Source organism: Rhinatrema bivittatum, chromosome 2 (genome assembly GCF_901001135.1).
Source record: "Rhinatrema bivittatum chromosome 2, aRhiBiv1.1, whole genome shotgun sequence".
Lineage (NCBI taxonomy): Eukaryota > Metazoa > Chordata > Amphibia > Gymnophiona > Rhinatrematidae > Rhinatrema > Rhinatrema bivittatum.
Genome location: NC_042616.1, coordinates 397,294,487 through 397,319,941, shown reverse-complemented (window position 1 = coordinate 397,319,941; position 25,455 = coordinate 397,294,487). Strand labels below are relative to the sequence as shown.

General features: G+C 45.6%; 1 long non-coding RNA gene across 1 annotated transcript in view; it reads left to right on the top strand.

The window, feature by feature from the left end:
- The first annotated feature begins 796 nt into the window (after positions 1-796).
- The window catches only part of LOC115086144, a 136,043-nt gene continuing 111,384 nt past the window's right edge, over positions 797-25,455 (top strand). The window contains exon 1 of the long non-coding RNA XR_003855107.1: positions 797-931. This is a non-coding gene — a long non-coding RNA (uncharacterized LOC115086144). The remainder of the gene's footprint in view (positions 932-25,455) is intronic.

The following is a 25,455-nucleotide window of genomic DNA, read 5'->3' as shown; positions in this document are numbered from 1 at the left end:
CCATAAATGGAGCAGCTGATCCTAGAACCCATAAGAGAGGCAGTTACCTTAGATCTAGTCCTCAGAGGAACATAATTGGTGCAAGAGGGCAACCCTGGTAGAACTGCTTGACAATAGTAATCATGACACAATCAGATTTGTAATAATCACTGGAGGGAGAAAAATAAATTTACAAAACTGCTGATTAGTATTTATCTTTAAAAAGGGAGACTGTGCTAAAGTTAGTTAGAAGCAAATGTTTGCAACTTGGCACTCCAGAGAAAATGTATTTCACAATTTGAAAAAGGTTGAAATAAGACCTAACAACTGCCAACACGGTTAAATGGTGCTGTAAAAGAGGCTATTAAAGCCAAAAGGGGAATCCTTTAAATAATGGAAAGCAGGACCTAATGAGGGAAGCTAAGAAAGAGCAAAGCACTGGCAAATTAGATGTAAAACATTAATAAGGCAAGCCGAGAGAGAATTAAAGAAACTTGCCAAAGAGTTAAAAACGAATAATAACTTTTTCAAGTATATGAACTACAAGAAGCTTGCACGAGGGAGTTGGATGATTGGAAAGGAGGAATAGAAATTAAATAAATAAATACAAATAATTATCAGGAGGATCATTTTCAAAACAATGTATTGTAATGGGAGATACATCCCATTACAACAGCTAAAAGGGAATGGAATACAGACGAGGGTTGAGTTAGATAGAAGCTCAGATGGGGGAGGGGAGGACTACAAATCCCAGAGGGTCAAGGGGCTAAGGGGAGAGGAAGTTGAGCCAGGCCAGGATCCTGGTGCTGGGCTGATTAAAGGAGAGCAGCCACACATACAAGACTGGTGGGAGTGGCAGGAGGAGAAGCTCAGCGGAGGAGGGAGCAACTAATACCTAACGACAGCAGTAAACCCTGGTGGATTGTTTGGGGTGGAGTAGGAAAACACTGAGGTACCTGTGTTTGTTTGAAATATGTTCTTTTCAGCTTTTGAATTTTCCTACTGAAGGAGAGGAGGCAATCCACCTCAGCTCTGGAGAGACACCCAAGCTGAGGAAGGGAAGGGCACAGCTAAGACTGGGACTGGATAAGACCCCTGAAAGCAGGCTGAGCTTCAGGGAACTGTATTTAAGGGCTTGGCTATTGCAAACCATGGGGCTGGAACAGGCACAGCTGGAACTGAACTTTGTTTCGTAGGGACTGTTGGGCCAGGACCAAGCATGGCGTTAACGCCGGAGCTTAAAAGCCTTTTTGGTGTGGGCTGTAGGGCAGAAACAGGCACAGCTGGAGGGCACGAGTGTGAAGAAGTGTTGGTCCTGGTTAAAGTCAAACTTTTGGACCTGTGTTTTAGGCCTCTGATGCTGTAGGCTGGGGTTCAGGTGGCAGGCAGAACTTGGCTGGACTTTGTGAGAATGATTTTGCTTACAATCCAAGTGTGGGTGGACTTACCTTTGTTTAAAGTCATAGTCAGACATCAGAAGACGTTGGGATACTGCAGCAGAACTTCACCCGGTGAGCGGTTACATATGGTAGCAGCAGTGGGATCGCGGCAGGATGACCCAAAGGGATTGCAGCGGCTAGTCTTACCCTTCTTGATACCAACAACACCTCCTCTCAAGAGGAAGGAAGGTAATTACCTGGGCTCTGAGGGGAGGATAACCGAGTAAGAAGTGCCAAAGGGAGTGACAGAATTTTGGTTGTAAAGCGAGAATTAAGCTGAGCTCATTAAGGAGAGAAGTTGGGGGGGGGGGGGGAGGGGGAGATGCTACAAGGAATTGGATTTGTGAGAGGCTGCACTTGGTTTTTGTTTAGTTTCTTCATTCCTGAATGTACCACCAGAATGGAGACCGAAAATATGCTAAAATGAATGACTGAGCAGATGCAGAAGCAGTAGGAAACCTCACACCAACTCCTTCAGGTGAGCCTACAGCAGCAGAATGAGCAGCAATTGCTCCTGAAGCTTGTGGAGAAACAGACCAGAGAGACTCGGACCCTGATATGGCAACAACAGCGGCTGTTCTTTCCAGACGATGTGGGAGATTTGCCGGGCACTCTTGGGGAGCTGGAGAGGAGACTGGCAGGACCATTAAGGGGCCTCAACATCTTGAAACTGGAGCCTGGGGATGAGCTGGAGGCCTTTTCGGTAACTTTTGAAAGGGTCACCAAGGGTAGCTGGGTGGCCTAAGGAGCAATGGGTGATTAGATTGGCCCCGCAGCTGACTGGGGAGGCCCAGGCCACCTACCAGGCCCTGGATAAAGACCAAATGAGGAACTATGAGGCCGTGAAGGCTGCCATTGTGGACTAGTTGGATTTAACCCCGGAAGCCTACCAGAAACGTTTCAGGACTCTCAGGGTCGGGAAAGGGGAGAGACCCCGAGCAACGGTGCAGAAGCTCAAGGATATAACAACCCGGTGTCTTTACCCGGCCGTACAGACTAGTGAAGAGGTGGTGGGGGCAATCGTGTTAGAACAATCTATGAGCATATTACCCACTTCCATGTGAACTTGGGTGGGACACCAAGGATCCCGAGGTTTAGGGGAGGTGGTACAATACAGCGAACGCTTCCTGGACACTGAGGAGGTGGGGTTCACCTATAAGCAACCAGCCACGGAAGGTAGAGCCCGGGGAATTCTCGAGGAAAGGCCTGTAGGCGCAGAGGTCAATTGAAGAGAGTCCCCTACCAGGGGGAAGGACCCAGAAGAGGGGAAGTCAGGCCCAGGTGCAGGGAGAGCTGAGGAGAGGATACCCCTGGGGAAGCTGGGGAGATCCGCCTTGCAACCAGCACAGAGTTTGCTCCGGTGTTTTACCTGTGGGGAGGAGGGCCACTTTAAGAGAGACTGCCCCTATAAGGATTGCTGGGGAAGAGTCAAGGACAAATGAGGAGGGATGCAGGAGACCTGATATGTAAAGGAGGTGCACTTGATGGGCACACTGGTAAAAGCTATCTTAGACATAGGGAGTAACCAGTTGCTAATTTCAGGCTCCATGGCAAGGAACCTGAGACTTATAGGCACCAGCAATAGAGTAAATGAAAGGACCCGGGTTAGATGTGTACAAGGGGACCCTCAAATGTACTCCTCTTTAGAGGTTCCCCTAGCCCGGGGCAGAAGGGAAACAATCCTAAAATTAGCCATCGTCGAGAGACTGCTTTTTCCTTTGATCCTGGGAAGAGACTGAGAAGATTTGGGAGAGCAGCTACAGGGGCAGGTCATCTGTGTAGCCACTAGGGCCAACCCTAACCCCCGGCAGGATCGCCCCAGGGAGGAAGACTCGAGAGTCGTGGGGGACATTTTTCCATTCGTTAACACATAGTGAAAGAGCCTCAAATCCATACCCCATCAGATCTCAGTACCCAGGGAAAGCCCCCCGAAAAAGTAGGGGAGACTATCTTGGGGAAGATGTAGGGAATACAGGGCTTGGCCTGGAAATATTACAAAAGCTACCCCATTTTAGGGAAGAACAAAATGCGGATGGAATAATTTGTGAAATGAAACAGAGGTTGGAAGACGAGAAAGGGAATAAAAGCGGAAAAGAAGGGTATCCATTTTGTGACGTTATTAATGACTCAGTGTATCAAATTATCCATGAGTCAGATCAGCAGGCTAGGAGAAAATAGCTGATCATCCCTAAGACATTTCAGAACACTGTTGTCCCTTGCGCATGACACCCCAATGGCCGGACACTTAGACAGTAAGGCTTCCCTGTCCTGTTTGACAGAACATTTTTATTGGTGGGGCATAGCTCGGGCAGTAAAAGATTTTTGAAGGTCTTGCCTGGTGTGCCAGAAGACAGCCACAGATATGCCATCTAGGAGCCCCCCTGATCTCCCTGCTTATAATATCTGAGCCCCTAAGTCCAGTAGCAGTAGACATAGTTGGGCCCTTAGAGAAGAGTACTAGGGCCACCAATATATTCTAGTTATAGTGGAATACGCTACGGTTTCCTTGGGCTATTCCCCTCCGAACAGCGTCAGCTAAGGTGATAGCGGAGGAACCTATTTGTATATTTTGTCAAGTAGGTTTCCCTAGAACGCTCCTGGTGGATAGGGGGATGAACTTTATGTCACAGTTTCTCAAACAGGTGTGGGTTGGGATTCATCATTTTAACTGCTGCCTACCACCCGCAAACGGACGGTTTGGTAGAATGTTTTAACCGTACGTTGAAGGGCATGCTACGAAAGTGCATGCAGGGGGACCTCCAGAATTGGGACCAGTTAATCCTCTTCCTCCTGTTTGCAGTCAGGGGAGTCCCTCAAGCCTCCACTGGGTTTTCTCCCTATGAATTATTATATGAAAGGCAACCAAGGGGGTGCCCTGGAAGTGCTTAGTGACTTCTGGGAGGTCCAGACTCCATCCCCTACAAATATAGGGGGTTATTTTCTAAGGACTTATCGTGTGCGTTAGGGCCTTTTCGTGGCAGTAACATTAAAATTAGGGGGAGGGGAAGAGTCAGGGTAGAGTTAGGGAGGAGTTGGCAGCGGCACCGCTGCCGGCGATAATGTTTGAAACATTATCGCCGGCAGCGGCACCGCTGCCGGCGATAATGTTTCAAACATTATCGCCGGCAGTAGCCCAGGGAAGAGTACCACCTTTTATGGTGGCGCTATGCCCATGATAGCCTGCAGCCGGCCGCACCGCGGCTGGTGAAATCGCACCGCCATGGTGCGATCGGCTGTGGGCTATCGCCCGCCTGCCCCCTCCTTCGCCTTCCGCCCGCTTTTGCACAGGATTCATCATTCCGCACGGAGCGATGAATCCTGGCCATAGTGAGCTACGTAGTCCACCTGAAAGAGAGGTTATATAGAGCTCATGAAATAGCTAGAGATAACCTACAGCAGGCCCAGGAACACCAAAAGACCCATTATGACAATGGAGCCCGAAAGAGAGAGTTTAGGGAGGGGGACAAGGCTTTGGTGTTGGTGCCCACCTCCCCACACCATTTGATGGCACAGTGGCAGGGGCCATGTGAAGGGCGTCAAAAACTAGGGCCAGTGGATTATGTTTAAATTCATAGTCAGACATCAGGAGATTGGATACTGCAGCAAGCAACCACCGGAGGAAGCAACAACAGCAGAACTTCACCCGGTGAGCGGTTACAGTATATAAGTAAAAAACATTTTTACCTGTATCAATTGACTGCCTGAAAATTGTGCTCCCTGAATGTGGCTCAACATTGGTGCGCTGTTACACATGGGGTGCATTTTTTTAGCTAAATCGAAAAGAGTCATTTCCGGGTGCATAGGTCAGGGGAGGAAAAGTGCACACATAGATGGTATTTTCAGATCTTTGCATGTAATCTTCTAGCAAAAGAAGGAGCATGAGCAAGTGACACTTTCCCTTTGAAAATTAGTTGCAAATTTTGCCAGTAAAAAAATAGGTGCAGCCTTTGTCCCAATGCAGATAGTTTGAAAATGTCCTGGGATAAAAAGAGAACTCAGGCCTAGATTTGTCAATAGACACTCTAGACCTCTGCCTATGGCAGCAGAAATCTGGGGGCAGCAGGCTGGTTGAAAATTTCCAGCTGTGCCTAATCTTATTCAGCAGAGAACAGCCCTCTTGTTTCCTGATTCAGCCCCTCCCCTCCCAGGCAATGTGCTGGAACAGGATGAGAGGGGGTGAGCCTGTAGCAGATAGAGCAAAGGGGGATCATTTGGGGGAGAGTAGAAGGGACTGAGTGAGGATCATTGAGGGCTGAGGGGATTGACATGGGGACATATCTCTGAGAGAAAAGAGAACCAGGGCAGGAGGAAGAAGGCAGTGTTTGCATATGCTGGAGAGAAGAGATTTGCACCAGGAGTTTGTGTGCATGCCAGATTGAGTGGGAAATCAGAGAGGGGATACAAGGGGGAACAAGACTGAAGCATAGTAAGGACATCTGCCTCCTGCCTCACCTTCACCAAAGTAATTAAATCCTCTCCCCTAGATTCTGGAACCTCCCTTCCTTCCCACCTCTCCCTTCTCCACAGATCCTAGAACCCAGCCCCTCCCCTTCTTCAATCCAAAAACCTCCCTCCCTTTCCCTCCACTTCTTCCATCCCAGATTCCTGATCTTCCAACCCAACTTGATCTTCCCCACTTCACATCATAGAAACATAGCAATGATAGCAGAAAAGGACCAAATGGTCCATCCAGTCTGCCCAGTAAGCTTATGGTACTATCTTCTGTGCCGTGTAGGTTACCCCATGCTTATCTGTTTCCAAGACCATGAAAGTCAGGGCCCTTGTTGGTTGCTGTTTGAATACAATTCCCCGTTACCCCTGTGCTTATCAATTTCCCACCCCTACCCCTTGTTGATTGCTGTTGAATCCGGTTTCCTGTTATGCCTTGCTGATGAAGCAGAGAGCAATGTTTGAGTTGCATCAAATTATCAGTCTTATTGGTTAAGGGTAGTAACCGCCACATCAGCAAGTTACTCCCATACTTGTTTCCCCAGACCATAAAAGTTGGGGCCTTCTATTGTTGAACAAATCCAATACCCCTTTTCTCCCTGCTATTGAAGCAGAGAGCAATGATGGAATTGCATCAACAGTACCAAGGTTTATTGGTTGAGGGTAATTGCCACACCATCAACTTACTCCATGTACTCTTTTCTTCATTTCCATCCTTTCACCTTTTAGTGATCCACAGTATTTATCCCATACCCTTCTGAATTCTTTCACTGTTTTGGTTTTCACTACCTCCTCTGGAAGGGCATTCCAGGCATCCACTACTCTCTCAGTGAAGAAATATTTTCTAACATTGGTTCAGAGGCATCTTCCTTGGAGTTTCATTTCGTGACCCCTAGTTCTACTGATTTCTTTCCAACAGAAAAGTTTGATGCTTGCACATCATTAAAACCTTTTAAGTATCTAAAGGTCTGTATCATAGCTCCCCTGCAACTCCTCTCCTCTGTGGTATACATATTCATATCCTCATGGGTTTTCTGATACTGACCCCACACCATTTTGGTAGCCCTTCTCTGGATCAACTCCATCCTGTTTCTATCCCTTTTGAGATAAGGGCTCCAGAACTGAACAGATATTCCAGGTGAAGCCTCACCAAGGACCTGTACAATGGTATCACCCCTCCACTTTCTTACTAATTATTCCTCTCTCTATGCAGCCCAGCTTTCTTCTGGCTTTAGCTATTGCCTTGTCACATTGCATCACCATCTTCAGATCGCCAGAAACCTTTACTACAATACCTCGCTCTTGGTCTATGCACATCAGCCTTCTCCCCCCACCCCCACCCCCATCTAATACTGCTTTTTTGGATAACCACATCCCAGATGCATGACTCTGCACTTCTTGGCACTGAATCTCAGCTGCCAAATCTTTGATCACTCTTCAAGCCTTCGTAAATCACTTGTCATTTATTTATTTAAAATTATTTATATCCTGTCCCTCCATGGTTCGGGGCAAGTTACAGAGTAACATACATAATATCATTTAAATAAACACAAAGTAAGTAATAAAAACAATAAACATCCATAATAATAAGGGATACAAATAAAATAATTAAGTTTAACTTAAATCATCCTGACCTAAAAACATAAGATAAATACCGCATGAACTAAAGAGTGAAACTAAGTACAGTGTTCAGACATGCTTGAAAGAAGAGATAATGTTTGATAGCTTTCTTAAATGTGTTTTTATCTTGGATTAATTGCAATTCGGATGGAATTGAGTTCCAGAGTATGGGTCCGGCAATAGAAAATGCATGCTCTCTGGTCATTCTTTCTACTCCTTCAGGCGTGTCAACTCTGTTGCAGATCTTGGTATCATCTACAAATAGACAAACTTTACCTTCTATTCCTTCTGCAACGTCACTCACAAAAACATTGAACAGAACTGGTCCCAATACCAATCCCTGTGGCACTCAACTTAACACGGCTCTCTCTTCAGAGAAGGTTCAATTTAGAATTATACGCTGTCTCCTATCAGTCAACCAGTTTGTAATCCACTCCACCACCTTGGCGCTCACTCCGAAGCTTCTCATTTTGTTCGTAAGCCTCCTATGTGAAACGGTATCAAAAGCTTTGCTGAAATCCAAATAGCATTGAGAGCTCTTTCTTGATCCAATTCTCTAGTCACCCATTCAAAAAAATCAGATTTGCCTGATAGAAACTTCCTCTGGTGAATCCATGCTGCCTCAGGTCCAGCAACTTACCAGATTGTAGATAGTTCAGTATCCTTTCTTTCAGCAGCATCTCCATTAATTTTCCCACCACTGAAGTAAAGCTAACCAGCCTGTAGTTTCCAGCCTCCCCTCTGCTACCATTATTATGAAGCAGGACCACAACTGCTTATCTCCAATCTCATGGCACCACTCCCATTTCCTGTAATATTGAACAGGTCATTTAGCAGACCCATCAGGACATCTCTGAGTTCTAGTAGTATCCTGGGATTTACCTCACCGAGCCACATGGACTTGACCACATTCAGTTTTCCTAGCTCTTCCCATACATACTCTTCTGTAAAAAGGAGTTGTGTCTAGCCGATTCCCTTCTTTGGTCTTGTCAATCAGCAATGGTCCTCCTCCAAGGACTTCTTTAGTGAACACAGAACTGAAGTATTTGTTTAATATTTCTGCCATTTCCTTGTCTGTCTTGGCACATTCCTCCTTGTCACCTTTCAATTTCACTATACCACTTCGGGCTTTCCTTCTTTCTCTCATATATCTGAAAAATGTTTTCTTACCTCTTTATCTCTTGGGCAATTCTTTCTTCCTTTTGCTTTTCTGATTTCTTTCTTCATCTCCCTCATTTTCACCAGGTATTGTTCCTTTTTGGGATCCTTTATACTTCCTGAATGCTGATCTTTTTGCCTTTATTTTTACAGCCACCTCCTTTGAGAAACAAATTGGTTTATTTTTCCTTGAACTTTTATTTACTTTTCTAACATATAGATTTGTTGCCTTTGTAATAGCTCCTTTTAATTTAGCCCACTGTTTCACCTCACCCATTTTCTCCCAGCCTTCTAGTTCTTCCTCCAGGTACATCCCCATTTTGTCAAAATCTGAATATTTGAAATGCAAAACTCGGGTCTTCATGTGACTTCTTTTCTTATTTGCAATATCAAACCATACTGTCTTATGATCACTTGTACACAGGTGGCCACCTGTCTGGACACGGTAGACATTATCCCCATGTTATGCTCAGGCTTGTGAACCCTTGGACTGACGGGAGGATTATATACCTTTGGAAGTGGATCCATAGGATCTCCCGTCGGGTGGCGGGGCAGAACAGAAGAAGTGACCAGCTGACCCTCGGCACTGGAGATTGAGGTGACTGTGGAGGCAGATGAGGAGTCGTGACGTCAAGGAGAGGAACTGTCTTCACCACTGGAAGCCCGCGGTCACCCCAGGAGGAGCCCGTAGGGACCCGGGCCACTGGGACTTAGGTGGACCTTTGAGAGGTCAAGGAGTCATGAGGTCGGTGCAAGGGCTAACTGGAGCTTCACCCCTGGAAGCCCGCGGTCCCCCCGGGAGGAGCCCATAGGGACCCGGGCCGCTGGGTGGGCCCTTATTTATTTTTATTTATTTATTTAACAACTTTTAATATACCGACGTTCGTGAGGCACATCACGCCGGTTTACAAATAACTCGGTTAAAGGAGGAAATTACAATGAACAGGGGGCAGGGGATTGGAGCAGGCGAGAAAAAGGATGGGGGTAAGGGAGACAGAAGAAGAGAGGGAAAGATAGGTAGCTTGAGAGAGAGTAAAAAACAACAGTTAACGTAAGAGATAAAAGGAACTTATTTACAGAAAGGACTATTTGCATTAGAAACAATTAGCATAAGGTTAATTACATCGGAAAAAGAAATAAACAATTTTGTAAAAAATTGCAGGAAGATAAAATAGAGAGGGCGGGCAAGGGGGGAGGCAAAGAGGGAATGACTTAGGAGGGGGGAAAGGGGCGGGGGGTGGTGTGAGGGGGGGAAAGGGCGGGGGGGTGGTGTGAGGGATGATAGTCCAGAAGAAGTCCAAGGTCAAGTGCCAGAGGGTCGTCGCTTACCAGTCCAAGGTCACACACCAGGAATCACCGCTTGCCAGTCCGAAGTCAGGAACCAGGAACAAGGATCCAAAGCAAGCAGACTTAAACAGCGCTACAAAAGACATTGCCAAGTCAAAGAATGAGCAGAGGAAGTCTCCTTATATACTTCCTCTGCTCTGGATCATTGAGATCAGCTGAGAGTAGTTAAAGGGACGAGGTCCCTTTAAATCTAGCAAGGAGGCGCGGCCTGACGCCTAAGATGGCGGCGGCCATCTTCGCGGAGGAAAGACTGCCTAACACCATGAGGGAGGAGCAGGGATGGCTCCCCACCTGGCAGCCATCCCGGGGGCCCACGCCGGAGTGACAGGCGCAGAGTCAGCAGCTTCCCTAGAAGCTGCCGCGGCGGATCGCTGCCGTGGGTAAGGTAGGGTCATCTTTTTTTTAGGCTAGCCCATAATGCTTCCTCCCTACCCCATGTCCCTTGCATTTCAATTGCTTGGATATTGCTTCTGACAAAAAGTGCTACTACTCCTCCTCTCCTGTTCTCTCTGTCCTTCTTCCTTAATAAGTTATAGTCAGAGATGACTACATCCCAGTCATGTGATTCTGTAAACCATGTTTCTGTAACAGCAATGATGTCCAGATCCACTTCCACCATTACATCATCTCCATCCCCAGACCTCACACTCCTCCCTCCTATCCTCAAACCTCACCCAATTCTTGGTCATTCTCCCTTCTATCCTTCTCCTCTCCCTATCCCTGAGATCTATTCCTTCATCCAGTTAAAAATAAATAGTAGTCTAGTGGTTAGAGCAGCAGGCAAGGAACCAAGAGAGTAAGGTTCAAGTCCCACTGTCACTCCTTGTGTCCTTGGGCAAGCCACTTTACCCTCCATTGCCTTAGGTACAAACTTAGAGGGGTTATTTTCCAAGGCATTTTTGCATGCGAAAAACACCTTAATGCATGGTGTGATGCTAATTTGGAAAAGGGGGAGGAGTTTGGGGCAGAATTTCAAAGCCATATCACACAGTTTTAACTACAACTTTTTCATTGACATTAAGCTATGCAATATGGCTAAATCACAGTTTGCAATGTTTTCACGAGAGAGAGAGAACGAACCTAGCTATAAGGCCCGTCTAGTACATAGGTATTTATACCTCTAAATGAGGCCCACCTAGTAACTCGAGGTAAGGTTTAGGTAGTAGTGTAGGGGTTAGGGGCCACTTTTACATTCAGAATGAGATGTACAAACAGCACAGTGCTCTCTTGTGAAGATTTGATGACCTTTGGAGTGAAAGATGAGATTTGTACAATGTTCTCTCATCCTAGCTTGATGGGCTCTCAACCTGGGTAACATAAAGCTAGGTTGAGAGAACATTGTACAAATCTCATCTTTGTGTTGAGTTTCCTCACTCCGAAGGTCAATTCTTCACAAGAGTGCACTGTTCTGTTTGTACGTCTCACTCTGAATGTCAAAGTGGTCCCTAACCCCTACACTACTTACCTAAACCTCACCTCAAGTTACTAGGTGGGCCTCATATAGAGGTATAAATACCTAACTACTATAAGGGCCTTATAGCTAGTCTTTCTCTCTCTTTCTCTCTCATTGTAAGCCAGCTGGGGATAGGGAAATACCTACAGAACCTGAATGTAACCTGTGCTATGGAAATGTTTGGCAATATGCTTCAGAATATTTGTATTTTTGCCACAGAATCTATCCCTGAACTACCAAAGAAACCACAGGGATTGTGTCTTAAGCTTTCTTCTCCTTGTGGGGATGTGGGAGGGCGATAGCACCAACAGTGCCTAAAGGTGGCAAAACCCTAAATCTATCACTGGGGCACTCAAAGAGAATAAGGTGAAACTGGAGTAAAAGCTCATTTTAAATCTCTGAAGAAAATCCTAGCAGGTATTACTAATTTTCATATGCTTAGATCTGGAGTTTTTAAATAAGTGCTATTGTTTTCAATGGTAGCTAAATATTTTGTAATATACCTGTTTTATAGAAAGTTTTCAGTTACAAAAACGATTTTTTTTATTTTTTTTTTTAGGCCTGGATGTTACCAGGAGAACATTTGGGAGCATTTTGTAATATGTTTAACTAGGTTGTGGAACCTAAGACATGTGAACTCTTTAGATGTAATTACCGTGTACTATGATTCCCTTTAGAAATAGGATTACAAAATTACAGTAGTTACTTTTCTGACAAGTGTAGGCTTCCCCCCCAGACACCCACACTTCCTGGTGCAAGAGTTCTCAGGGGGACACACTCAGTACCAGTACTTAATCCTGATTCAGTCTTTAATCCCTGCTGTGGATTATCTGAAAGGGGGAACAGGTTAAGCTTCAGGGCTCTAGGGTTAGATGGCATTAACCAAGGAGAAACTTGAGGCAGATATGGTGTTCCAAACATAAAAATTCTTTAATGAAAAGTGTGGTAAGGGAAAAATAGCAAATTTGTACAGTCTTTGCTTGGCAAATCATGATGCAGCTATAGAAATTTACAGGGAGTTACCAGATGTTGCTGAGTTGCCCATCTGGGCTCCCCTCACTCCTTTATTTGGTTTTTAATGTATTAATATTGAGTTTTCTAAATATTTATGTAACCCTTTGTTTGGGGTTTGGGTGTCCCCTGAAGGCCATAAAATATTTAATTGCTGGGGGCTGTCTCCATGCCCATTTTCTTTTTTTCCCCAGCTCCCACGGCTTGGATTCTTTCTATGGCTCAGATCACTGGGATTTAGATTACCACTTCTTCACATGCAAGCAAATGCAATAAAGGGCACTCAGCCTAGTGTACAGGTTAACCCGTGGTTGGATGCACGCTTTGGACACTCTAGAATTAGGGAATTAGCACGTCCAAAATGTGCGTCCAAACGCTTACCTAATAGCGCCCATCATACGTAAATGCAATGTAGATGAGGCTATTAACTATTACCCTGATGCAAAAAATTACCGTGTGCCTGTGCATACTTTTTAACACAGCAAATTTAATACCAGCCCCGGAGCTGGCATAAAGTCTTACTGCGTGTCAAGGACTCAAATAAAAAGCAAAAAATACTGCTTTTCTGTGGTTCCTCTTACTTAGTATCATCGCGATACTAAGATCTAATCCTTGCAATGAATAAAAATTATTAAAAAATGAAAGAATTGATGGAAAAAATATTGGGGTGCGCAAAATATACACGCTCTAGGCCATGTATATTGTGTGTATATATTAGGCCGCTAAATTATCTGAGGCCGCTAAATTATCCACACACAACCATGTCTCCTGGGTCCCCGATGCTTTTGAGTTCTAGGGATGCACAATTTATCCCTAGCTCATCCTTTTTAGCACGGCTGCTCATTAGAATATTGCATTGCGCCCAGGAGAGGTGGACATGTGCGCGTTGAAAAAAACAGCCACCCAGTTTGGATACATGTTTTTACGTGCATGATATTGCATTGGCTCCTCAGTGAATAAACTACTCCAAATATTCAAGGAAATCTTCAGGGTGATGGGATCCTACCTTAGTCCAAACTGCTCAGTCTCTTGTACCCAACCTGTGTCCTTGTCCCTGAGGGTGAAGAACCTGGTGGAGGGTCCTCAGATATTTCTGCTCCCATTCTCCATGTTCCTTTTGTGGATGTGACCTTCCAGATGGGATAGTCTGATGACAAAATCAAGCTCCTGGAGCCCTACTTCCCAGAGTGGGGAGGAGTGGACAAAAAAACCTCCCATACTTCCAAAAACCAATACTTAAATAATAAAATTGAAGCCTCACAGAAAGAACAAAATCGCCTTCACTGCAGGTTTGTCTTGCTCCTAGGCAGTTTACCACAGCTACAGTTTCCTGGCTTCCAGCTCAGGCGATTGGGCCTTCACTAAAAAGGCAGGCATCCACTCCAAACTAAAGGAAAGTCTGTATGGACATGAAAGCAAAACTCACTGGCAGGGAGTGCACATCAAGTTTAGCCTCCAAAGAAACAAACAGTGAGGGTTTAGGCCCCACTCCAAAAGGAAAATTCTGAGGTGCTTCTTACTACTCCAAGTCTCTAACACAAATGCCACACCAGTCCTTCTCTTTACCCCACTAAGCACCCTGAGAGTGACCAATCACAGCCATCCACATTGGGAGGGGCCGAAAGGAATGAAAATCTCACTAAACTGTAACAATTTTCTAATGTGCATGGACATAGTGCCATCTGGTGGCTGACCAGAGGGTCGGCCACATATACATTCAAGAAACCCCTGAAATAAAAAATTCTATGAAAGAAATAAATAAAAAACAAATATCAAAGGGGAAAAGAAATAAAATTCATTGCTTGAATTAATCGGTGAGGATCTAATCAAATAGTTGCATTAAAAGATACTTGATTGAGGTGCTGAAGGTCCCAGACCAGGCGGTTCCTCCACTGTCAAAGTTATATTATTCATCTCCCTTTAAAAAAGGAAATGAAGTGTATTTAGGCTCTCAAAAAATGAAGTCGTTAGAATCATCTAAGTTGGATATATCTAATATTTTCGAGATCTAAGATAAGTGTTCAGGCTGAATCTGCTACTATGATAGTGACTTTCGTTCTGAACTGGATCGTGACTGTATTCTTAGATTGTACTTCATGCATTGCACCAAAATATTTCTACATCATAAGGTTAGGGTTTTCCCTGACATATTGAGACAGAAACATTTCCTATTATTTAAACCTAGAGTGTTACAAATTGGGGCTTTCTTTTTGTAAAATTTCCTTGTAAGTGTTAAGTTAAATATAAAGATGTTTCATATTTTTTTTCTTCCTTCTCAATTAACTCTATTTCTAAATGATATGGTTGTTCAACAAACTGAAGCTGCTGCCTCTGTATGATTCCCTAGAACAGTGATTCTCAACCCTTGTTGCCAAGTACTGGCAGGTGTGTTGCATGCTACGAGCAGCCAGCAGGGCTGAAAATCAGAGCTGCTGGCCACCGCCGGAGACCAGGCCGGCAGGGCCAAAGATCGGAGCTGCTAGCCACTTCTGAAGACCAGGTCGGTGAGGCCGAAGACTGGAACTGCTCAGCTGGGAGCCGGTGTGTGTGTGTGTGAGAGAGAGAGAGAGACTGGTCAGAAAGATGATTGGTGTGTGAGAGACAGAAACTGGTCCTGAGGGTGTGGCTGTTGCATGTGTATGTATATGTGTATGTGTGTGTGTGTGTGTGTGTGTGTGTGTGGAAAAAAGGCAGATTCTGATATGGTGGTAACCAACATAAGGATGGCTTGCAAAAGGAAATTGCTGCTTATGGATTATTTCAAACTATGAAGTATGGATTGGAGTCTACCTCTTGAAGTTTCAGCTGGGAGTGCTAAAATCCTAAATGCCTTGTAAGGAGCATTTCACAGGCAACTGGTTGAAGAGCTCACTCATGAGGATGCTGTAGTGGGTCTAGGAATGACAAAAGGATACAATGTCACTGACCTCATTGTAGCAGAAAATTAGGAGGTCCATATTCAAAAGCATTTAATCGGCTAAATGAGAAATTAAATGGCTAAATGAATATTTGGGCACATATCTTTGCTAAATACTAACTGGTTAATAAGTTAGGTGGCCAGAATTTAGCCAAGGAGTTGAGTTAGCAGGCTACGTCTGTTGGGGCCAGAAAGCTGTCCTAAAATTTGAAAGGAAAAACTTATCCAGCTAACTTTAATATAGTCAGGTATAACCTATATCTGCTAGCTTGAGTAGGAATGTTCATTAGTTTCAAATGACTTCGGAAAATGAAACAAATATAGCCAATTCGTTTCTTTCAGGGGCCCCAAACCAAAATGAGGGGGCCCCAAAATTAAATTAATCCTATTTCTTTAATTCATTTGAAACAAAAAATATAGTTACCCATTGGGCCTGGGCCTAGGTCTAAGACTGGGGAGTCATCTAGGCAAAGGCCGCAACCCAATGCAGGGGCTACCTCCTATGCCCAAACACAACGATGCAGTCTCGCCTAGGCCTGGGCCTGAAAAATTTTGCCAGAGTAGGGAAATTTCCTAGCCCTCCACTTACCTGATCCATCAGGGATCCAATGCCACAGCCATTCCCAGGCCTTATGCCAAGGCCTGACCTGGAGGCCAGGTCCTGATGCCTGTGCCTTGGACTTGAACAAGGCCCTGCCCAGACCTGATGCTGGGACCAGATGCAGAGGCTGGGTCCCGATGCCTGGACCTTAGCCAAGGACCAAGCCTGGCCCAGGCCCAATTCCGAGGTCCGGTCCGGAGGCCAGATTCCGATGCCTGGGCCTTGGCCAGAGCACGTGGCAGACCACAACATCGGGCCTGGAACAGGAGGCTGGGTCCTGATGCCTGGGCCTTGGCCTAAGCCAGAACCTGGGCACTGGCCCGATGCCAGGACCCAGTCCAGATGCCAGGTCCTAATGTCTGGACCTCAGCCCAGGCCCAAGTTGAAGGGCTGAGACTGACTCAAAGGCTGAGTCCCAATTCCTGGGCCTTGACCTACGCCAGAGGATGGACTTGGCTCCAGCATCAGGCCTGGCCCAGGCCCAAGACTGGGACTCAGTCCAGAGGCCTGGTCCTGACTCCTAAATCTTGGCCTAGCCCAGAGCCTGGACCCAGGCCCAATGCCGGGGCCCAGCCCAGAGGCTGGGTCCTGATGCCTGGGCCTTGGCCTACACCCAGGCACAAGCTAAATGTTGGAGACCAGCCCAAGGGCCAGGTCCCAATGCCTGGGCCTCTGTCTGACCCTGAGATCTGGGCTGGAGACAGAGTCCCAATACCTGGGCCTTTGCCCAAATCCAGGCCTGACACCAGGGCCTCAGCATAGGTTCAAGCCCAGGCCTCAGAGTCTTCCTTCTGTCTTCTTTCTTTTTCTTAAACTGATGCCATCCGCTGGGGACACGCTGGAGTAAATTAACTCCAGCGCATCCTTCTCAGTGGATGGAACCATTTTGCCCAGGCCCAGGTCCAGACAGTAGAATGTGGGGGTATTATCAGGTAAGGATGTGATGGGGGGCCACTAGGGAAGGCTCTAGCAGTGGAGGAGTGGAGTCAGGTAAAGATGTGCTGGGGGGGTCACTAATAGGGCTGTAGGGGTGTGGGTAGTGATGGTAGAATCAGGTAAGAATGTGCATGGTGGGTTATTAGGGGGTCTCAATGTGGCCTTCAAATGGGGCAAGAGTCAATAGGTATATCTGAATACATATATGTTGTACATTCCATTATGAGCATGATGGGGATAGATATTCAAAGCTGGCTGTGTAAGTAACTTAGCCGGTTAGAATTCATCCAGCTAAGTTGCGATGTAGATTCAGTGGCACAGCAAAGCCGCTGAATATATGCATATATATATGCACTTAACCAGATAAATCTACCTGGCTAAGTTTAGACCTGCTCTATGGGGCTCTAAACTTACATCCAGCTAACTCTATTGGTAGTTGGCCGTATAAGTTATGTATACATGTATACTTATCTGGCTAATACCTCTGCCCCGATCTGCCCAGTACATACCTACATTTTGTGCATGTACATTTAGCTGTATAAGGGATTTATATGGCTAAAAGGTGTTGGCCAAACGTAAGCGCATATTCAACAGGCATTACTTAGCCAAATAAGTCCTGCTTATCCAGCTAAATAGTGCTGAATGTACTTTGAATATCATGCCCAATGTTTCTTCATGTGTGGCCAATCTACCTTATAAATGGGCTCTGACCGACGTCGGTCAGAGCCGAGCGTGCCCGATAAACAAAATGGCGTTGGGGCAGCAGGAGCGGCGGCAGTGAGAAGCAGGAGTGGCGGCGGCGAGAAGCAGGAGTGGGAGGAGCAGTAGCGGCAGCAGCGACGAAAAAAAAATGGCGCTGGGGCCGCAGGAGCGGTGGCGGTGAGAAGCAGGAGCGGCGGCAGCGAGAAGCAGGAGTGGGAGGAGCAGTAGCGGCGGCAAGTAATGAAAAAAAAAAATAACCCCAAAAACGTAAACTAGGCCTCCCTCCTACCCCCCCCCCCCAGAAAATGCCAGGGCCAGAATCCCCCCCCCCCAATCCCCCTTACCTGGTCTGGTGGGGGTCCACTGGAGGCAACTAGGTGAAGCTTCGGTAGGTCACCGCGGCCTCGATCTACACAAATCCAATGCCCTAGCATAGGCTAGAGCCTGAACCAAGGTCCAACATCAGGGCCTTGGCCTAGACTTGGGCTCAGACCCAGGCCCGATGTTGTGACCCGACCTGGAGGCCATATCCCAATGCCAGGGCCTAGGCCTAGACCCAGACTGGGTCCCGACACCTGGGCCTTGGCCTAGGACGGGGACTGAACCCAGGCCCAAAACCAAGATCCAACCTGGAGGCTGGGTCACAATGCCAGGGCCTTGGCCTGGACCCAGGCCTAACACCGTGACCCGACCCAGATGCCAGGTCCCAACCCCTCGGCCTTAGCCCAGACCCAGCCCCGACACCTCAACCTGGCCCAGAGGCCGGGTCCTGAATCTGGGGCCTTAACCTAGGCCGGGGCCCAAGCCAAGGTCCAAAGTTGTGACCCGACCTGGAGGCTAGGTCCCAATGGCCTAGACCCATGTTGTGCCCAACATCGGCCCTACATGGGTCCCGGCCGATGTTGGGCCTCGGCCGGGACCCAGGCCCAACATCGCGACCTGACCTGAAGGCCAAGGCCCGTTGCCGGGGCCTTAGCTAGGAGGCAAGGTCCCAATACCTCAGCCCTGGGTCAGACCCAGTCCTGGGAGCTCTGCGGGCCATTTTCTTCCTTCTTCAGCTCTTCAATGCCAAATGACATGCGTCTGCTGGGGTCGCGCTGGAGTTAATTAACTCCGGTGTATTCACTCCTGCGGATGGTGCCATTTTGATGTATGACATGACCCCAGTAATCACCTGTCATTTGGCATTGAAGAACCAAAGAAGGAAGATGACGGAGGGCGGAGCTCCCAGGCCTGCACACCATCTGGTCTAGGCCTCATGGTTGAGGTCCTGGCATTGGGCTTTGGTCTAGGCCTAGGCCATGGCATCAAGCCTGGATCTAGGCCTAGGCCTTGGCTTCAGGACAAGGCCTCTAGGTTGGTTTGTGGCGTCAGGGATGGGTCCGGGCCCCGACTGAGGCCCTGGTATTAGGACAACAACTGGATCCCGGAGAGTGGGAGCTCAACGACAATGCTTTTCACCTCATCTGTGACAAATGGACCAGACTGAGGGTGGACTTGATGGTGATGTTCTGTAATGCCAAAGCGCCGCGGTTCTTCAGTCGATGCCAGTAACCAGGAGCGGAGGGAGTAGATGCCTTAGTCCTTCCCTGGCTGGTGGGCGTCCTGTTGTACATGTTTTCACCTTGGCCATTGGTCGGCAAAGTGTTAAGTCACTGAAAAGCTCATCTGGGCGCAGTGGTGCTGGTAGCTTTGGAATGGCCATGGTGTCCGTGGTTTGCAGATCTGGTCAACCTAGTGGTGGACGGCCCTCTGAGGTTTCTTCTGTTGCCAAATCTTCTGTGCCAGCGGCCCGTTTGTTTGGAAGGAGCATTGCCTAGTGGCATGGCTTTTGAGAGGCAGCGGCTAAAGAGTAAAGGTTATTTGGATGAGGTGGTTGATACTCTTTTGCAGTCTAGAAAAACCTCTACTTCCCTGGCCTATGTCAGGGTGTGGGGAGTTTTTGAGACTTGGTGCGTGAAGCACAAGGTGGAGCCTACCCGGGCCTCAGTGGGGGATGTTTTGGCTTTCTTACAAGCTGGCCTGGCTAAAGGTTTATCTTGTAGCTCTCTGAGAGTTCAGGTGGTGGCTCTGGGTTGTTTCTGTGGTAAGGTACAAGGAGTAGCCTTGGCTGCGCATCCGGACGTAGTATATTTTTGGAGAGGGCAAAGCATTTGCTTCCTCCGGTCTAGAATCCTTGTCCTTCTTGGAGCCTGAATTTTGTACTCAGAGCCCTGTGTACTTAAGCTTTTTGAGCCCTTAAAGCAGGTGACATTAAAGGATCTTATCTTGAAGGTTGTTTTCCTCATGACTATTTCTTCAGCACAGCAGGTATCGGAGCTTCAGGCCTTGTTTTGTAGGGAGCCCTTCTTAAGAATTATGGATACTGGAGTCTCCTTGAGGACAGTTCCCTCCTTTCTTCCTCTTTTCATTTAAATCAGTGGAACTCCTTTCTTTTCCCGACTTGGACCGCTCTGATCCTCAGTCTAAGGATTTGCGAAAATTGGACGTGCAGCGGTTTCAGTTGCATTACTTGGAGGTTATGAACAGCTTCCGCTTGTCGGACGACTTCTTCATATTATGGAGTGGCCTGGCTAAAAGAAGCTATTGGCTCAGTGTACATTGTTCAGGGCCGTCCGGTTCCAGTTGGTCTTTGTGCATTCTATCCGGTCACAAGCAGCTTCGTGGGCCGAGTGTCAGCAAGTTTCACCACAGGAGATATGTAGAGTGGCAACTTGGAAGTCTTTGCACACCTTTGCCAGGCATTATCAGTTGGATGTCCAGGCCGCAAATTCTGGGGGGTTTGGACAAGGTGTGCTTCAAGTGGGACTCTCAAGGTCCCACTCCACTTAGGGAAGCTTTGGTACATCCCAGGAGTCTGGACTGATTCAGGTACATACAGGGAAAGGAAAATTGGTTCTTACCTGCTAATTTTTGTTCCTGTAATACCACAGATCAGTCCAGAGTCCCACCCATTTCAGAGTTGGGGAAATGGAGAGTTCGCTCGTTCAGTAATTTTTTTGTGCTGCAGATTTGTTCTGAAGTTCACAACAGGTTCTGCTCCCATGAGGGCAGGGTTTTTGGCGTTGTAGGTTTCCTCTCCCCTCTGTTCATTAGGGGATCCAGTTGTTAATAGTTTGTGCAGTTCTGTTCTTAATGCTTGGGTACAGTGTAATACTGACAGATTGTAGGTGGCACCTTGAGGTATAGGGCAGTGTCAGTCAAAAACTTCTCTGTCTTCATCTGCTGGAGGACAGGCAAAACCCAGGAGTCTGGACTGATCCATGGTACTACAGGAACGAAAATTAGCAGGTAAGAACCAAATTTCCTTGAAGATGAGAGTTTAAATTGGAAAAAGTAAGAGATCTTTTTAGAAATCCATGTCCACTGAATGCTTTTTAGCAAAGTAGGGTCCATCCTAACAATAGCAAGTTAAATAATATTTGTCTTGAATGTTAAACATATCCTTTGGGGGAATATGAGATACCTTGGAAAAGATTTTTCACATGTACTGAGTTCTCTAAATTCTCAATTTAATTTTGTAGCACTTGATTCTCCTTTATTTGGGATTACTGAGTAGATTTAACATATCCCGTTTCTTGTTTAATTTCTTCAGTTTGCTGAAACATAGTTCTTTTAGAAATTTCCAATACATATTTCCTATTTTCATTGTCATTATATTCAAACACCACAGGGTTTAACTGTCAAGTGATTTAAATACCAAGACCTTCAATAGCTTTACAAATTGATTTGTGTATTATCTGAGTAGGTTTTAACAAGAAGAACTGCTTAAGAGTGTTCGAGACTTCCACAGCTGGTATTGAAGAGGACAGAAGACTTCCTACCTCTGTCTTCTGCCTTCCGAAGGTGGGCGAGTCAACAAACACTCCAGGGAGATCACAGCTGGCTTTGGCACCCTCTCCCGGCTCGAGGCTGTCGGCATCATCTGCCAGTGCCAGTTCTATCCATGCTTCCAGGTCTCAGGTTACAGCAGGGATTGTTGGCACGATTCTCTCAATTGGGGACAATGAGATAGACGAGCCCAGGGGAGAAATGTGTGCAGCTTTCTCACTCTCAACCCCCACCGTCTCCACTCCCGATCCAACACTCCCCTGTATAACATGTGCATCCATTGTGCTGATGCCAGATTGCTCTGTTGGTGCTGCAGGGTAAGTCCTTGTTACGCTTGGTCAGTCACGGGTCCAACCCACGATCAACTGCTCTTACCTCTGGTCCCGAGCCAAGAGTGGCCCACCTACTTCACACTGGGTAAAGATGCAGCTGACCATCATGCAGGGCTGACGCAATGCGCTAGGGAAGCTCCTCAGCTGAGCAGATGTCCCTAGGCGCATGCGGCTTAGCGTCTTTTAAAGGGCCCATGGTGGGGAAACCACTGCAATGCCTCTGAATGATGTCACAGGGCTTCTACAATTTAAGGCCTGCCCTGCCCTGCCTCAAATGCATTGGCAATAGGTCAAACTCTTCAGATTAGCTATTTGCCACTCTGCTCCTGGTTCCTGATCTTGCTTCCTTGGAGTTCCTGTGTCTTCATCGTGTAGTCCCTTGTCTGTCCTTGCTGTTCCGCCTTGCCTTCCTCCCTCTGGATTGACTCCTCGACTTGACCCCGGATTCGTCTTCATTTGGATTCCTGGCTTGACTTCAGACCTCCCTTGACCTCGTTGGATTCTTGCCTGCCCTGACCTCAGCTTATTCTCGACTCTGCTGTCTGTTGCCTGCCCCAACCTCTGCTTGAATTGACCTTGTCTTCTTCTTGCTGTCCTACTACTTCAGTGACGGATTCCTCCCCACACATAGGCCCGCGCCTAAGTCCAACTGGCTCCAGCACCCAAGGGCTCAACCTGAGGGGAATGAGGGCTGGTATTTGTGAAGTTCCTGTTGGGCCTCTGCTCCATCCAGATCCACCTGACGATGGTAAGGACCTGTAGGGCTCCTCCCTGTGAATAACACCAATCTCACCTTTGTCCAAGAATCCACACATGCAACAGTCCTGTCCTTCGCTCTTCTTCTGAGACCAGTATAAAGCAATGTGAAAAGAAAAACAAGTCTTGGTAGACAACAGAGCTTCACGTTGCAGGTGCTGTGTGCGCCCATTATTGTTTTATGCTATAAAATATCACTGATTTTAGTTTTGATCAGGCCTGGTGTATGCATACTCAATATCCCTATATATGTGAACTGTTTATATCATGGGCTAATTTGAAAAATATAGCCAAGGCTTCCAGGCTGCCAGATTTGCAAAGGGAAACTTAGTCCCCAGGTGTTCCTTACACCTGCTATTTACATGAGCAATGAAGAAGCAGGAGAAATAGCATGTGGACATTGAAAATCAAATGTACATGCATGGTTTTCCTTCCCAGGCCTAAGCACAACCATGGGAGTGCCTCTTCACAATCCATCTAAAAGTAAACAATCTGTGTACTTTTAGATGGGCTGAGGAGAGCAGTTTTTAGCCAGGTCAATTTTCCTCAGAAAATGACTGAAAATTGCTCTCCACAGTAGCATCAGAAAAATTTTATTAAAATAAAAGGATCAAATTACAGAATATATAAAGTATGTATGTATGTATGTATCTACTATCACAATGCATTAATATGCTCTAGAAAAGTCTGGCATCTTTTTACCAGACAAGCTGTTGGATTCATTTATTTAAATTATTTTACTATACCGATACTCAAGATGAGGTCTTATCGTACCGGTTTACAATAAAACAGGGGAAACCAATTAACAACAAGTAGAAGGTAAAGTTCATAAGGAAATTCATAAGTGTGGATTCATAAGGAAAGTGAATACATTTAATTTTTTTAAGAAGGTGGAAGAGTTGTCAATGTTTATGAAAGGTGAAAAATTAGTAAGTCATACTATTGCACACAAATTTCAAACTATTAAGAATAACTTTCAAAGATCTTTGTGCAGCCCATACATGCACATATATGGGTGTATGGAGATCTACTATGGTATTTTTTAATCTGCACATATCTAGTCTATGCAGATTATAATGTATAAGTATATCTGCCCCCAGACATATGTTTCAGTACGCATGAATAGTTGCATATACTTTCCATACCTATTTTATAAATATACGGGCATATATCTTATGTGCAAAAAATATATAACTTGTATATATAAAACCTTGATTTACACACAGAATTCATGTGTACTTGAAATCACCAATTTGCTGATACCTCTACCAGTTCACCTAGTTCATCTTCAGTTAACCAAGACCCTCCTAGTACTTTATCCAGATCTCTCACCCAAAAATAGCAGAGAACAGATGAGTCTGATATCAATTGCACTAGTTAATTAGCAGGTATAAAATTGTACTACTAATTTTCCTAATGTATTAGTATAAATCTCTTATAAAATAGCAACTTTTGCATGTAACTCTTGGTCCCGCACTGGAACACACTTGGGCTGCTCCTTTTTTACGCAGGTAAATGTGTGCATGAAGCCAAAAATGTACACATGTATCTGATGTTTTTAGAACAATATGTGCGTGTATACAAGTTATTTACATGCATAATTCCTTTGAAGATTAACTCAATTGGCTGGTGATACTGCTCATAAATTTCAAACTAATTCAGACATTTTTGACATAAGTAGTCCCCTTCATTGTCCCATTTAAAATAATTTTTACAAACAACATTTCCAAGTTTTCAAAGGCTATTATTCCATTTTTAATGATTTTTACCTTAATTTTGTAACTTGCAACATGCAAAATGTTTTCGTCTCACAGAATGTGTGTTGACTGCTCTGGATTACTTCCATCCCCATTACTGAGTCATAATCCTACACACCTAGATACATGTCATCATGTCCCTTCCTCCCTCCAACTGGCACTGGAGAATTTGAGCAGCACTTCCTTCTTCTGTTCACCAAAATAAATCCTGATATTAGCCAGAAAAATTATTTCTCCTTACCTTAATGTTTCGTTTGCTTTTTTAAAATGAACTGAAATACAATAAACATTGAAAATAATATGCCTTGTGATGTGTTGTCATATGTTTTAATATGTCTACATGTGCTTCTCCATCTAAATATGCCAGAAGTCTAGCATCCAATGATCTATATTGCATTTCATCTGGTTCAGTTTCCAAAATAATTTCACCAGCACTTGACAGCTTTTGCACAAGCAGTCAGATGCACACAGGCATCCCTACAAACAGCATTTATTTGAAAAGAATCTTCAGTCCTGACATAAATTCAGTCCTTTGGTAACTTAGGTAAAGTAAGGATGCCCCTGCATTAACCTGAACTATTTTTATTCCTGGGAGATTCAAGAACTGATTCTCTATGGATAAACCATACTGATTCTAGTTACTAAGTCCCTGCACACGCCAACTTGTAAGAAGGTAACAAGCAAAGGGGGAGAAAGAATTGGGAAGTGGTAGAATAATGGAAAAAGCAGATAAGAATAGTGAAATAAAACATATGGAACCAATAAACTATTATTGCTTGTATACAAGAGATTGGGCAAAATTGCATCCCAAAATCCAAACTGATCTGAAGTATGTTATTTCAGAAGAACTAAAACTGATTCAAAAATCAAGATCTGAATTTGTATAAAGACATGCAAAAGCTTTTATTGATTGGGATAGATGCTTTTGGGATTGGATTTCTAAATGACTGAAATACCACCAAGTCACAGCATTAGTGGGTATACAACAGTTACAGCGCCACCTAGTGTTGAACGTATTTATGTCAGAAATTTAATACATTCAACTGTTTTCCAAGATATGTAAAGCTGAGTTTTCAAAAATTGTGTAATGTAAAAATCGGCATACTCACATGTAAATAGCACATACTCATGCATATGCAATTTTAGAAACCTACAGTATACATGCCA